This window comes from Mus caroli, unplaced genomic scaffold (genome assembly GCF_978045245.1).
Source record: "Mus caroli unplaced genomic scaffold, Mus_caroli_1 scaffold_9, whole genome shotgun sequence".
In the NCBI taxonomy this organism is placed as follows: Eukaryota; Metazoa; Chordata; class Mammalia; order Rodentia; family Muridae; genus Mus; species Mus caroli.
This window is the reverse complement of record NW_028227264.1, coordinates 116,271,323-116,285,189: the sequence shown is the minus strand read 5'-3', so window position 1 is coordinate 116,285,189 and position 13,867 is coordinate 116,271,323.

Below are 13,867 nucleotides of genomic sequence, written 5' to 3'. Positions count from 1 at the left end.
CACTCATTTTGACCATTTTTGTGGGCTTCTGTCCACACATGGTGTATGCACACACACACACACACACACAACATTTTAAAAAACATACCCCTGCATCCATATATCCACAAAGCCTGTTTCCTTACAGAAAGCACTTGTCCAATTCCCAATATACCTGTTCAGGTATAGGCTCTTAGTAGGTACCATCTTTTTATGTCTGTGTGCTGGCTAGTTTTTAGTCAGCTTGATATACGCTAAAAGGGGAACCCTCAATAGAGAAAACCCCCACGTCACACTGGACTATAGGCAAGTCTGAGGGCATTTTCTAGGTTGATGGTTGATGTGGGGGGTTCCGGCCCTCTGCGGATGATGTCGCCATCAGGTGGTCCTGGTTATATAAGAAAGCAGGTTAATTATGCCATGAGAAGCAGCCAGTCAAAAGCATCTGTGTCTGTTTCAGTTCCCGCCTCCACGAGTTCCTTTTATGATGGACTACAACTGTAAGCTGAAACAAACCCCTTCTCCCCAAGTAGCTTCTGGTTATGGTATTTACGATGGCAACAGGAACCCAACTAGAACAGTTTGGTTGTCTACTTTTGCCCCCACTAAACAAAACTCATAGCATAATACTGTATATATTTTATCATCTTTATTTACCTGCTAGAGTGTAATCACACATGGTCAAGGATTTGAATATTTTAATCAGTGTAAAATGGCAACAGTCAAGAATAAAGAATTAAGGAATCTGTTGAATGAATGAGTAACACTAAAAACAATATCCACACAACTTCTAAGGAGATATAAATATGCACTATGCTAGTTTTCCTAAAGTCAGAATGAACTGTGTTCATTCTTTAAGGGTTACTGAATCAGTCACCTGACCCCTAAGCTTCATATCCATCCGCATGCCCTTGATTCTTGCAGGTCTTTAGCTCAAATGGGACCTCCTCAGAGTTGTCATTGCACACTGTAAACTCTGCCCAAGCAACTTTCCTCCTTGACGTTCCCCTGCTCATTTCCTGTTTCTTTTCGCTGGGGATTTGTATGCACTCATGTTGTCCATCACAGGAAAGAATGGTCCATTGTCTACATCCAGACCTGAAGTTCGAAAGCAATCACTTGCTTTTTTCATTCACCAATAAAACAAATAAAAGCTTTTTATGCGCCGGGCGTGGTGGCGCACACCTTTAATCCCAGCACTTGGGAGGCAGAGGCAGGTGGATTTCTGAGTTCGAGGCCAGCCTGGTCTACAGGGTGAGTTCCAGGACAGCCAGGGCTACACAGAGAAACCCTGTCTTGAAAAAAACAAAAAACAAAACAAAACAACCCCCCCCAAAAAAACAACAAACAAACAAACAAAGCTTTTCGTGCTTCATTTTATGGTAATATAAGGTTGGTTTGACTTTGTATGTTAGATATTATTGTATCGAATCAAATTAATGTTAACTTAAGAGACTAATCTTAAATGAGTCTTACATTGTATCTATTGGGTCAACACCTGCATGTCAGAGGAGGACCGGCAGGTGTTGATTCTCTCTGCCCACAACATGGGGTCAGTGGGTCACGCTCAGGTTACCAGGCTTGCTGGCAAGCACCTTTACCTGTTGGGACTTCTCACTAATCCTTGTATTATACTGACACATATTTTAGACCAGATGGCTCAGTTGGTAAAGGCACTTGCTGCCACTGCCAAGCCTGATGACTCAAGTTCAATCCCCACGACCCACATGAGATGAAACCAACTCTTGAACACATTTCATGGAACACATACCTCCACATCCACTTCATGAATAGTGGAATCTAACATATGACAAGTTTTATATTTTGTCATCGATCTTTTCTGAGTGAAAATGTATTCATTTTATTTAGCCAATGCAAACTTATGTAGCTTCTGTTAGATTCTGTAGCTAATGCTAAAACTACAAAGAGAGTAAATATTTTCAAATTTCAGAACTTTGTGTATGTGAACTAAAAACGTGAGTTTTGAAAGCACATTCCACATGAAATATGTAACTCCAGAGTACATGTATTTAATTACTTGTCTATTTTGCTAAAAATGTTTTGACTTGTTGAGAATTTATATAAGAAAAGTTTCCTTTCACTTTCCCTAATACCGGGATATTATTGTACCAAATATCAATCAAATTGGATATTCACTTTTTACAATGATGGCTGTTTTACTGATATTTTATATAGATCCGAAGATTTTTTCAGCAAATTAAGTTCTTAGAATAGACACAATGAAGACCCATTCTTCACTTTAAAGCTTCTTTCTGCAGCTCAACTAGAAGCTTTGGGATCCTTTCTCTCCCCCTTCTGAATGTAAGGGGCATTCCAGTCACTTAGAATCTGGCTTTCAGAGAGGCCCATTGGACTTGCAAACTTTATATGCCCCAGTACAGGGGAACGCCAGGGCCAAAAAGTGGGAGTGGGTGGGTAGGGGAGTAGGGGGGGAGTGTTTTGGGGACTTTTTGGATAGCATTGGAAATGTAAATGAGGAAAATACCTAATTAAAAAAAATTGGAAAAAAAAAAAAAGAATCTGGCTTTCAGATCCCAATTCTCTTGTTTGTGGTATAAGGGAGAGAAAATAGGGCAAATGTTTGCCCTTAACTAGGGGAGGATGCCATATTTACCAACTGTATACACTGATATTTTCTGAGTGTCTCTGCGGATGCTTCTTTGATGGAGGCAGCATGGCTGTGATGAAGTAGCCTCATCCTATGGCTGCTATAACACACTCTGTCTCAAAGGAACTTGGGGAGGAAGGACTTATTAGGCTTACACATCCAGATCCCTCAGTCTACCACGGAAGGAAGTCAGAGCAGGAAGTTGAAGCAAAAACTATGACAGAATGCTGCTTGCTGGCTCATGCTTAGTGTTCTGATGCAGCCTAGGACCACCTGTATAGGGATGGTGCTGCGCACAGTGGGCTGTACCCTCCTAGAAAATTAGTAAGATAATCCTCTACAGACATGCCTATGCCAGTTGGGTTTAAGCAATATATCTGTCAAGGTTTTCCTCTTAGATGATACTGGGTGATGTCAGGTTGCCAAAGTTAGGTAGGGCAGCTACCTTCCTAAATGGTGGGCCTCTTGCTGTAGCCAGCCTTCATGCTAATGACATAGTATACCCGCCTCATCTAGAGTTCATAACACCATGGTAATCTCCCTTGGTTGTCATAGTAACTGATAGATGTAGTGGCCGCCTTCTTTTTATCCTGGCCCTATTTATTTATTTATTTATTTATTAGGTATTTTCTTCATTTACATTTCCAATGCTATCCCAAAAGTCCCCCATGCCCCACCCCCCACTCCCCTACCCACGCACTCCCACTTCTTGGCCCTGGCATTCCCCTGTACTGAGGCATATAAAGTTTGCAAGACCAATGGGTCTCTCTTTCCAATGATGGCTGACTAGGCCATCTTCTGATACACATGCAGCTAGAGAAACAAGCTCCGGGGGGTACTGGTTAGTTCATAATGTTGTTCCACCTATAGGGTTGCAGACCCCTTCAGCTCCTTGGGTACTTTCTCTAGCTCCTCCATTGGGGGCCCTGTGATCCATCCAATAGCTGACTGTGAGCATCCACTTCTGTGTTTTCTAGGCCCTGGCACAGCCTCACAAGAGATAGCTATATCAGGGTCCTTTCAGCAAAATCTTGCTCGTGTATTCAATGGTGTCATCGTTTGGAGGCTGATTATGGGATAGATCCCCGGGATATCCTGGCCTTTTTGAAGTTACTTTTTTCCTACCCAGTTCCAGTTCAACAGGTCCTGTGCCAAGTAAATATCAACAGAGACATGTGTCTTACCTTCATTTAGGAATCCTGATCTTTAGAAGTCTATTCAAACATGCCCCCTCCCACCTCAACTGCATGCTGGAGAGAGTCTCTGGCTACCAAACAACGTTGCTTCTTGTTTCCCTCTTGGGCCTGGCCCTTTTGACTACAGGTGGCTAGAAGGGCATGCTGTTGTGAGGTGGTGCTGGGGCTGCTTGACTTTAAAGGTATTTAAAGTTAGGATGTAATGTGTTTGATGTCCTTTATCCTCAGCATAAGGGCACCATCACAACTCTAGGAAAATGGGGAAACTTCCAGCCAGTATCAGAGTATCAGTTTATACAGAAAAAGATTCGGCTGTAACTACACTATGGTGGTAATGCTGGCATACTATCTTTTTGGAGGTACTAGAAAAACTCATTCCCACGAGGATAAGAGAAATACCTCATCCAATCCTGTTCAAAATGTCTTTAGTGACGTAATTCACACCACATACTAAAATTAATGGTAGAAAATTCTCAATCTCGATGCACCAGAACCTAGAATTAAACCTTTCTAGTATCTTCAGCGAATAAAGATAGCCTATGGCTTTATGATTAACTGAATTTTCAATAAAAAATTAACACAGTAAGGAACACACATATTAAATAGCTTTGTAATGAGACTTAACTAGTATTTTATGAACCAATGTCCTGAGGGCTTGAGGAATTCAGTTTAAGTTCTTGCTTTCTATTCTCTATTGTTACCGTTCTGTTTCTACAAGGAACCAGAGAGTCACGAGTTTTTCAGGTATGTTATTTGTCCATTGTAAACCAGAACCAGCCTCTTCCCACCACACTGCACTAGAGTTAAGAAAGCACTTTTGGTGAGTTTTCCTCTGAGCAGAGAGGAGATTTCACCATGTGGCTGCACATCAGGTCTGCACGTTTGGTAGTTCCATGTTTTATGATTTCTTATGTTTATCAAACACTGGGAGCAGTTGCCAGGCTTGCGCCTGACTAACCACTTCTCTGTGGTTGTTTGGATATGGTTTGGGTATACCCCTCGAAGGTGCATGTGCTGAAAAATTCATTCCCCTTGTGGTGATGTTGGTGGGCACCAGAACCTTTAGGAAGTGGAGCACCCTGGGTGGCTGTTAGGTCATGGGATGCTGGCTTCTGTACTGCTATCTACACAGCCATGATGCTATCTGCTGTAATGCATACCCTAGAGTCAGGCAAAGGCCTGTGCAATAGTCATGGACATTCAGAACTGTGGCTGAATAAACGTCATTTCTTTAGTATTGTCCAGACTCAGGGACTTTTTGTCATAGCAACAGAAAAGAGACCAGCACATGGATGTTTACAAAGAATCATTTCCCTGCTGGGCGGCACGCGCCTTTAATCCCAGCACTTAGGAGGCAGAGGCAGGCAGATTTCTGAGTTCAAGGCCAGCCTGGTCTATAAAATGTGTTCCAGGACAGCCAGGTGTTTCTTAAGGCCCATCTTTGCCTGTCAAGTGTGTGGTAGGTTCAGCAAAATTTGTAACACAGAAGTTAATAGAAACTAATCTTTTACAAAAATATAGTGTTTGAGCCGGGCGTGGTGGCGCACACCTTTAATCCCAGCACTTGGGAGGCAGAGGCACGTGGATTTCTGAGTTCGAGGCCAGCCTGGTCTACAAAGTGAGTTCCAGGACAGCCAGGGCTATACAGAGAAACCCTGTCTTGAAAAACCAAAAAAATAAAATAAATAAATTAAAAAAATATATAGTGTTTGTGAAATTCTATTTTATGGTTAGATTCTACTCTTTGAAATACAGTGTAGGCAGCGCTTTTAAAAGACACTAATGGTGGTTATAGGCTCGCTTTATATGATGTGAGCTACCATGTCGGAAATATAAAGTTACTTGAATATTGCTGCAAATACTTTTCATCTATAGTGTCTAGGTGATATTGTGTGTGTGTGGTCAGGGACTGGCTCAGTTCAAATGCTTGCTGTGCAAGCTTGAGGAACAGAATTCCGATTCCCTCCTATCTACCTACATAAAAAGCCACGTGTGACCATATATGAACGCCTGTAATCCCCATGCTGGGTCTAGGGTGGGGCAGAGAAAAAAAATGCCTGGGGTTTGCTGAGCAGCTAGTTCAAAGATGGTGAGCTCCAGGTTCAATAAGAGACCCTAGCTCGACAGAAGATGGCCTAGTCGGCCATCACTGGGAAGAGAGGCCCCTTGGTCTTGCAAACTTTATATGCCCCAGTACAGGGGAACACCAGGGCCAAGAAGTGGGAGTGGGTGGGTAGGGAAGCAGGGGGAGGGTGTAGGGGACTTTCGGGATAGCATTGGAAATGTAAATGAAGAAAATATCTAATAAAAAATTGGAAAAAAAAAGACAAAAGAGAAAAAGGCAGCAGGAGAGACATCTACCATCCTTCTGTGGCCTCACCACATACGCACAGGCACATAGGACAGACATCTGCCATCCTTCTGTGGCCTCACCACATACGCACAGGCACATAGGACAGACATCTACCATCCTTCTGTGGCCTCACCACATACGCACAGGCACATAGGACAGACATCTGCCATCCTTCTGTGGCCTCACCACATACGCACAGGCACATAGGACAGACATCTGCCATCCTTCTCTGGCCTCACCACATACGCACAGGCACATAGGACAGACATCTACCATCCTTCTGTGGCCTCACCACATACGCACAGGCACATAGGACAGACATCTACCATCCTTCTGTGGCCTCACCACATACGCACAGGCACATAGGACAGACATCTGCCATCCTTCTGTGGCCTCACCACATACGCACAGGCACATAGGACAGACATCTGCCATCCTTCTGTGGCCTCACCACATACGCACAGGCACATAGGACAGACATCTGCCATCCTTCTGTGGCCTCACCACATACGCACAGGCACATAGGACAGACATCTACCATCCTTCTGTGGCCTCACCACATACGCACAGGCACATAGGACAGACATCTGCCATCCTTCTGTGGCCTCACCACATACGCACAGGCACATAGGACAGACATCTACCATCCTTCTGTGGCCTCACCACATACGCACAGGCACATAGGACAGACATCTACCATCCTTCTGTGGCCTCACCACATACGCACAGGCACATAGGACAGACATCTACCATCCTTCTGTGGCCTCACCACATACGCACAGGCACATAGGACAGACATCTACCATCCTTCTGTGGCCTCACCACATACGCACAGGCACATAGGACAGACATCTACCATCCTTCTGTGGCCTCACCACATACGCACAGGCACATAGGACAGACATCTGCCATCCTTCTGTGGCCTCACCACATACGCACAGGCACATAGGACAGACATCTGCCATCCTTCTGTGGCCTCACCACATACGCACAGGCACATAGGACAGACATCTACCATCCTTCTGTGGCCTCACCACATACGCACAGGCACATAGGACAGACATCTGCCATCCTTCTGTGGCCTCACCACATACGCACAGGCACATAGGACAGACATCTGCCATCCTTCTGTGGCCTCACCACATACGCACAGGCACATAAGCCCACCGAGGAATGTGGACAAACACCATTCGCCGCACAAGTACACCTTCCCCCGGCAGTCACAGGTCTTTTAAAACCCTGTTAGTAATTGCAGATGAAATACCATTTCATAATCTGAAAAGCTGGCTTACCACATTTATTAAGGTATTACAGCAGTAAAGTTTTATGATCACAAACAAAATAAGATCCAATCGTTCAAGAATATACTTCATTTTCCTAGATGATGTTTTTATGTACCAACAGGAAATAGAACGTGAGCACTTGCATCTGTTGTTTACTTAGTGTTTGTTTATGTTCAGGGGCATTATTTCACTGCACTTACCTTTTTGGATGTCTCATTAGTTACTGTTGTTCCTTTATTTAGTTAAGATTACGTGTGGTCTTTTATATAAAAACATTATATTGCTTTTCTAACCATTCTTTGTTGAATATTTACTTTGCTTTCCAAACTATATATAAGCCATGGAACACCATTTTTACCACTCAAAATCATAGTAGTATTTTATGTATATGAGTACACTGTAGCTGTACAGATGGTTGTGAGCCACCATGTGGTTGCTGGGATTTGAACTCAGGACTTTTGGAAGAGCAATCAGTGCTCTTACCCACTGAGCCATCTCGCCAGCTCCCCATAGTAGTATTTTTATGTCGCATTTTCACATAGCAAAAAGGAAGCTTTAGAGGCCAGGTGCTCACCCTGGGGTTATCATCCTTGTTTCAGTGTAAGGTTTTAATCTTTGCTTTCCACATCTCTGCTGATATGCTAAGGTGTTTTTTAATATCTGTAATTTAAAAAAAAAACCCTTTAACTTATATCTTTATTTAAAATCATTAAAAGATTAATTATGGATCACAAGGAAGACAACTATGTAAGTTAACCATTTCTCTTGATTTGAATACTCATGGTTCCATGTTTGAACAGAGTTGGAGAAAGCTATGCAATGAAACTTAGGTTGAACATGTGATTGGCAGTACTGTCACTGCTTGTTTCCGGACCAAAGTCTTAGAAATAATAAAACTGGTGGGGAAATAGAGCAGTCAGCAATATGGATATTCCAGATTCAAGTACACTTCGGACTTATGCCCACCCCACTTCCCCTGTTTTTGAGACAGCATCTTTCTACACAACTCTGTCTGTCCTGGAAATCACTAGAGATCAGGTTGTCCTGGGACTCTGAGATCCACTGGCTTCTGCCATCTGCAAGTTGGGATTAAACTTGTGTGCCACCACACTCAGCTGATCTTCATTCCTAATGATTTGGGTTCAGAAAATCATAGAAATCACTATGAAATAAAGCGCCTTTACTTCAACTTTAATTCTGACTTAACTAAATATAAAGTAGTAAGCACAGGAGTGACATCATCATGGGATTTTCTGCCTCTCCAATGTTTTCTTTGCTGTGCAGCTCTTAATTTCCCACAATTCAATTTCTCTATTTTTGCTGGGTTTTGTCCTATGCTATTGCAATCCTCTTCAGAAAGCCCTGGGCTGTACTTTCCAGTGTTCCTTTTAAGAATTAAGGTCTTTGCTCTATTTTGAATTTGATTTTTGTGTTAGGGCGAGAAGCAGTGTTAGGGTGTTATTGGTGTGAAGAGACACCGTGACCAAGGCAACTCTTATAAGGCAAACATTTAACTGGGACTGGCTTACGTACAGTTCAGAGGTTCAGTCCACTATTGTTATGGCTGGAACCACGGCATTGTGCAGGCAGTCATGGTGCTGGAGGAGCTTAAAGTTCTATTTCTTGAACCGAAGGCAGCCAGGAGCCTAGATCGTTTCACTGAGTAGCTTGAGCATAGACAGCCCAAAGCCCACCTCCTCAGTGACACACTTCCTCCAACAAGGCCACCCTTAATAGTGCCACTCCCATGGGTCAAACCTTAAGTCTATGAGGGCCAAACCTATTCAAACCACCACAAATAGGAACCTAGTTTCCTTCTAGAGCACATGAACACCCAGTCTTCTGCACCATTTGTTGAAGGAGCTATCTTTTCTCCAATGTGTATTTTTGGTGTCTTTGCTGAAAACCAGGTGGTAGTGGTAAATTACAACCAGAATCTCAGAAAAACCCATTTGTAGCTATATATGTTATAAATTACACCTTACCATCTACATATTTCTATGTAGCAGATTTAATTACATATATATGTAATGTACATACACACACGCCCACTCCCACAGAATTAGGTCTGGGCCTCTGGTCCATGGCAATAACTCCTAAATCCCTTACAACTCCCCAGGAGACGGTGCACTGCTCTGTTCTAAGGAGGTGACGCTTGGTGGGGGTCTCAATAGCTTTAGAATAGGTGCTGCTGCTGCTGGGGAGTAGACAGGCTGAAAGTTGAGTTGATTATTCATCAATAATGTTATCATGTTCATGTTTTGCAGCTTCCATAAAAACCTGTAAGGACTGAGTGCAGAGAGCTTCCAGACAGCCGAACCCATGCAAGTTCCTGGAGGGTGGCACACCTAAAAAGGGTATGGACTCTCCAGGTCTCTTCCTGCATCTCACCCTGCTTCCATCTGGCTATTCATCAACATCCATTTTAGTATTTTTTTTAAAAATCAATGAGTATAGGTTCAGTGTTTCCTTGAGTTCTGCGATCAATTAGAGTAAATTAATTGAATCTGAGGGAGGAGCCATGGGCTCCTGATTATAGAGGACCAGTCAGGAAGGGTGTGCTGACTTGCAACTGGCATCTGAAGTGAGGAGTGGAACAAGTCCTATGGGATTGGATGTTATCTCCAGGTTGGTAAAGTCAGAATTTTCCGCATTGTCCTTCCCACCCTTTTGTTGCTAAGGAAGCCAAGGGAGAGCAGTGGTTGATTTAAACGTTTGTATCAGCTCTTGCCTGGCATTAGCAGCACTGCAAACTTTCACTCGCTCCTCTGCTGCTCGTCACTGTGGCTTGCGGCCTTTCCTGCCCTCCAGTGTTTTATGGGGCAAAGCTTGCCACTCCTGAACATTCTCATCGCCATTACCTCAGAAAGTGACTGTATTGAAAATCAGTTTGTAAAGATGTAATTAAGGTCAAATGAGGTCACTTGGGTGAATCATGATCCCAGCACCTGGCGTCTTTGTAAGCGTTGGTAGAGTTAAGCAGAGGGAAAAGCATGTGTAGACACTTCAACCAACCAACCATGTATGAGCCAAGAGGACAGGCCAACATCACCTCTAATGGCTGAACACTGTTCATTGTATGGATGTTGCTTATCTAGCCAACAATGGAACACATCCTCAAGCAATCGCTCTGTTAGACACATCCTTATTCCCTTACAACGCACTTTTGGAAGAGGAACTGACTGCGGGCTCAAGGCTTTAACAGTCCACTCTAAAAACCTGCTGCCAGTGTATACTCTCAGCAGAGTCAGAAGCCCTGCTCTCTGAACTGCAGTCAGCACTACTGTAATGTTACCTACATCTAAAGACTCAGACTGGGTTGGGCTTACTGTTCACCTTTCGTACGGGACACCCTGAGCTCAACGGCTGAAGTTCAGTAATTTCTAAAATCAACCAGCCTCAGTGAGTTTCTGCTCTAAGCACACCCGTGCTGGGATCTGATCTGCTATAGTGTGCTGTGTGATTTCTCTTGTTCCAGACATCTCATTGGCTTAGCGCTATGTTTCCCTAGCTTGATATCCACACTTTGCAATTACTCCTACAGAAGATAATATTAGAGGATAAGCATGAAGGGAGCTATCTGAGGGAGGGTGGCCAAGGAAGGCCTGCCAGAGACAACGTAACCCAGGATGACCCTTCCTTCCCTCGAGTCTAGGTTACCCTCGAATGTGTGTGGATCTCTTTGATTCAGCTTCCCAGGTGTTGGGATTAGAGGCTGCTCAATAGTCAAACTCTAAATAGTGGGTTTGATTAAAAAACAAACCAACCAAACCAAACCAAAAAACCAACCAATTTCCCCTCAGATCAAAACCTGAAAGGAATGTAGTGCAGATACCATGTTCTGACCCATGAAGTCCTGAAGGGTCTCAGTTCCTACCAGTGTAAGGTTGTACCAATTCCTATGTGTATATGTTACACTGGCAGGCCAAGCACAACAGAGATGAGTGAAGGGATGAGAGAGAGGCACCTGTTTTTATCTAAGGGTTGTTCTGGGAGAGTACAGCATGATAAGGACTAGAGAGAGGGAGAGATTGTAATCAACAGGTGATCAGTGCTATCACGTGGCTCTGAAGTAGGCTAGGAAGTCTTACGCCAGGTAGCCATGTGCCCACATTTACTACTCAGAAAGAGAGGGACTTGGGGAAACAACTAGCAGTCTGTCCTACTGACTGTACAGCGTGTGGAACGGACAGAAAGAAGGCAAGAAGGCTGGAATCAGAGCATAGGAGAAGGCAGAGCTTGAGCGGCCATTCGGGTTTACTCTGTATGTACATATGGGAGCTAGAGTAGGGTTTTAAAACACCAAGGAACATAACTGAAAAAAAAATTAAAATAATGCTTCTGGCTGGTACACAGGAACAGTTGACAGGAGTGTTGGGGACTGCTGAGAAGGGGCGGGGTTCAGAACATTTGTAGAGTTCTCAGTAAATGCTTGTAAGATGGATTAGAGAGAGAAATTACAGTGGTTTCCTAACTCCAGGCCTAAATCAGTAAACAGGGTCAGTACTGATGGGGTTCGGGGCAAGGGAGAAGTCAGCCACGCTTTTCCAGGCAGTGTGAGGGCCTTGTCCTTTCCATTCCTTGTCATGGCAAACATGCCACCTAGTAATGTTTATTTTGTTTTCGAGACAGGGTTTCTCTGTGTAGCCCTGGCTGTCCTGGCACTCACTTTGTAGACCAGGCTGGCCTCGAACTCAGAAATCCGCCTGCCTCTGCCTCCCGAGTGCTGGGATTAAAGGCGTGCGCCACCACGCCCGGCTCGGCACACACCTTTAATCCCAGCACTTGGAAGGCAGAGGCAGGGGGATTTCTGAGTTCGAGGCCAGCCTGGTCTGCAGAGTGAGTTCCAGGACAGCCAGGGCTATACAGAGAAACCCTGTCTCAAAAAACCTTAAAAAAAAAAAAAAACAAAAAAAACAAACAAAGGTGTGTGCCACCACCGCCTGACAGCAACCTAGAATTATATCCATTTTTTTTGTTTGTTTTTTAAGGAAGGCCTTTCCTTCTGCAAATATATACAAACTCATTTTTTTTCCTTAATAAAGCATTTTCCCCTCAATCCAATTGAGAGAGTTTTCTGTGAGGTGCACAAAAATTAACATATTTCAAAACCACATAAATATACTCATCAGTATGAACTATTTTCAAGCAAAAGTAACAAAATTATTAAACCTGTTCAATATCAAAAAATATTTTTAAGACAAATTGGATAACTATGATCATTATTAACAACTGTTATGAAGCTGTTTTATTGGAGACAGATCTTATAGAATATGTTGTTCAGGTTAGCCTCAAATTTTGATTGATTCTCATGCCTAAGTCTCCACAGTAATAGGTTACAACAAATGTCACCATGTCTGGCTTTGAAGATGAAGTTGTTTTGTTTTGACAAATACAAATATATGTATATACGCATATATATATACACACATATATACATATCTATATCTATCTATCTATCTATCTATCTATCTATCCATCCCTGTGTCATCTGCAACTAGCTATGCAGACCAGGCTGATCTGGAACTCAGAGATTGGCCCATCTCTGCTTCCCATGTGCTAGATATAAAGACCTGTGAAATTATGCCCTGAAAAGAAGTTTTCGATGCAACAGGATGATTTAAGATTTTTATTGAGTGCATACATCGTCACGTTGAGCCATCAATACAGCCTTTAGCAAATGCTAGGACATTCATTGAATTTTTCCTAGCATCCCCGTTCCACACATTAATTAAGAAAATGGTCTTATCTCACCTAGTAAAATCCAAGCATAGTAATACTCTCAGACCTTCCCCAGTGACAGCAATTTTTAAATTTTTGACAAAAATGTGTTTTTAAGTTAATATACGTAAGAAGAGTAATGAATTAGAATATTTAACATTACTTAATGTGATAATGCTACCACAAATAACGAGTAGCCATTGCATGCATTCACACACATGAGCTGCACACGCCTAGAGGTATAGCCAGTCTTTGAACACACTACCTTATGGCAGTAGATGCTAATTTGAGAGGAAGAGAAAGCAGAAGAGACAGGAAGGCACGGTGGGGGAGGGGCCATGTAGGACTGTGTTCCTTCTTGAATTTCCCTAAAGTGAAAAACCAACAAAACACAAAACGGTGAAAAGGAGTATTTAATGAAATGAACAACCTAGCAAAATAAACCTTTTTTCTACTGGCTACACCAGTTCCTGTTGGCATTTAAACAAATTTGCATATCTACTGATATGCATATCTGCTATGTCAAATTACCTTCAAAACCAAGACAATGGTACTTTTAATTTCACCGTAGGCTTCTGTATCTTCCTATTTCTTGCCTTTAGCTTTCTATGATAAAAATATATATCGCTTCGGTTTATCACAGAATCTATATCTATATAGATTGGGGGGTTGGAAGGAGGCAATTCAGCTACAGCAGAAACTTTAT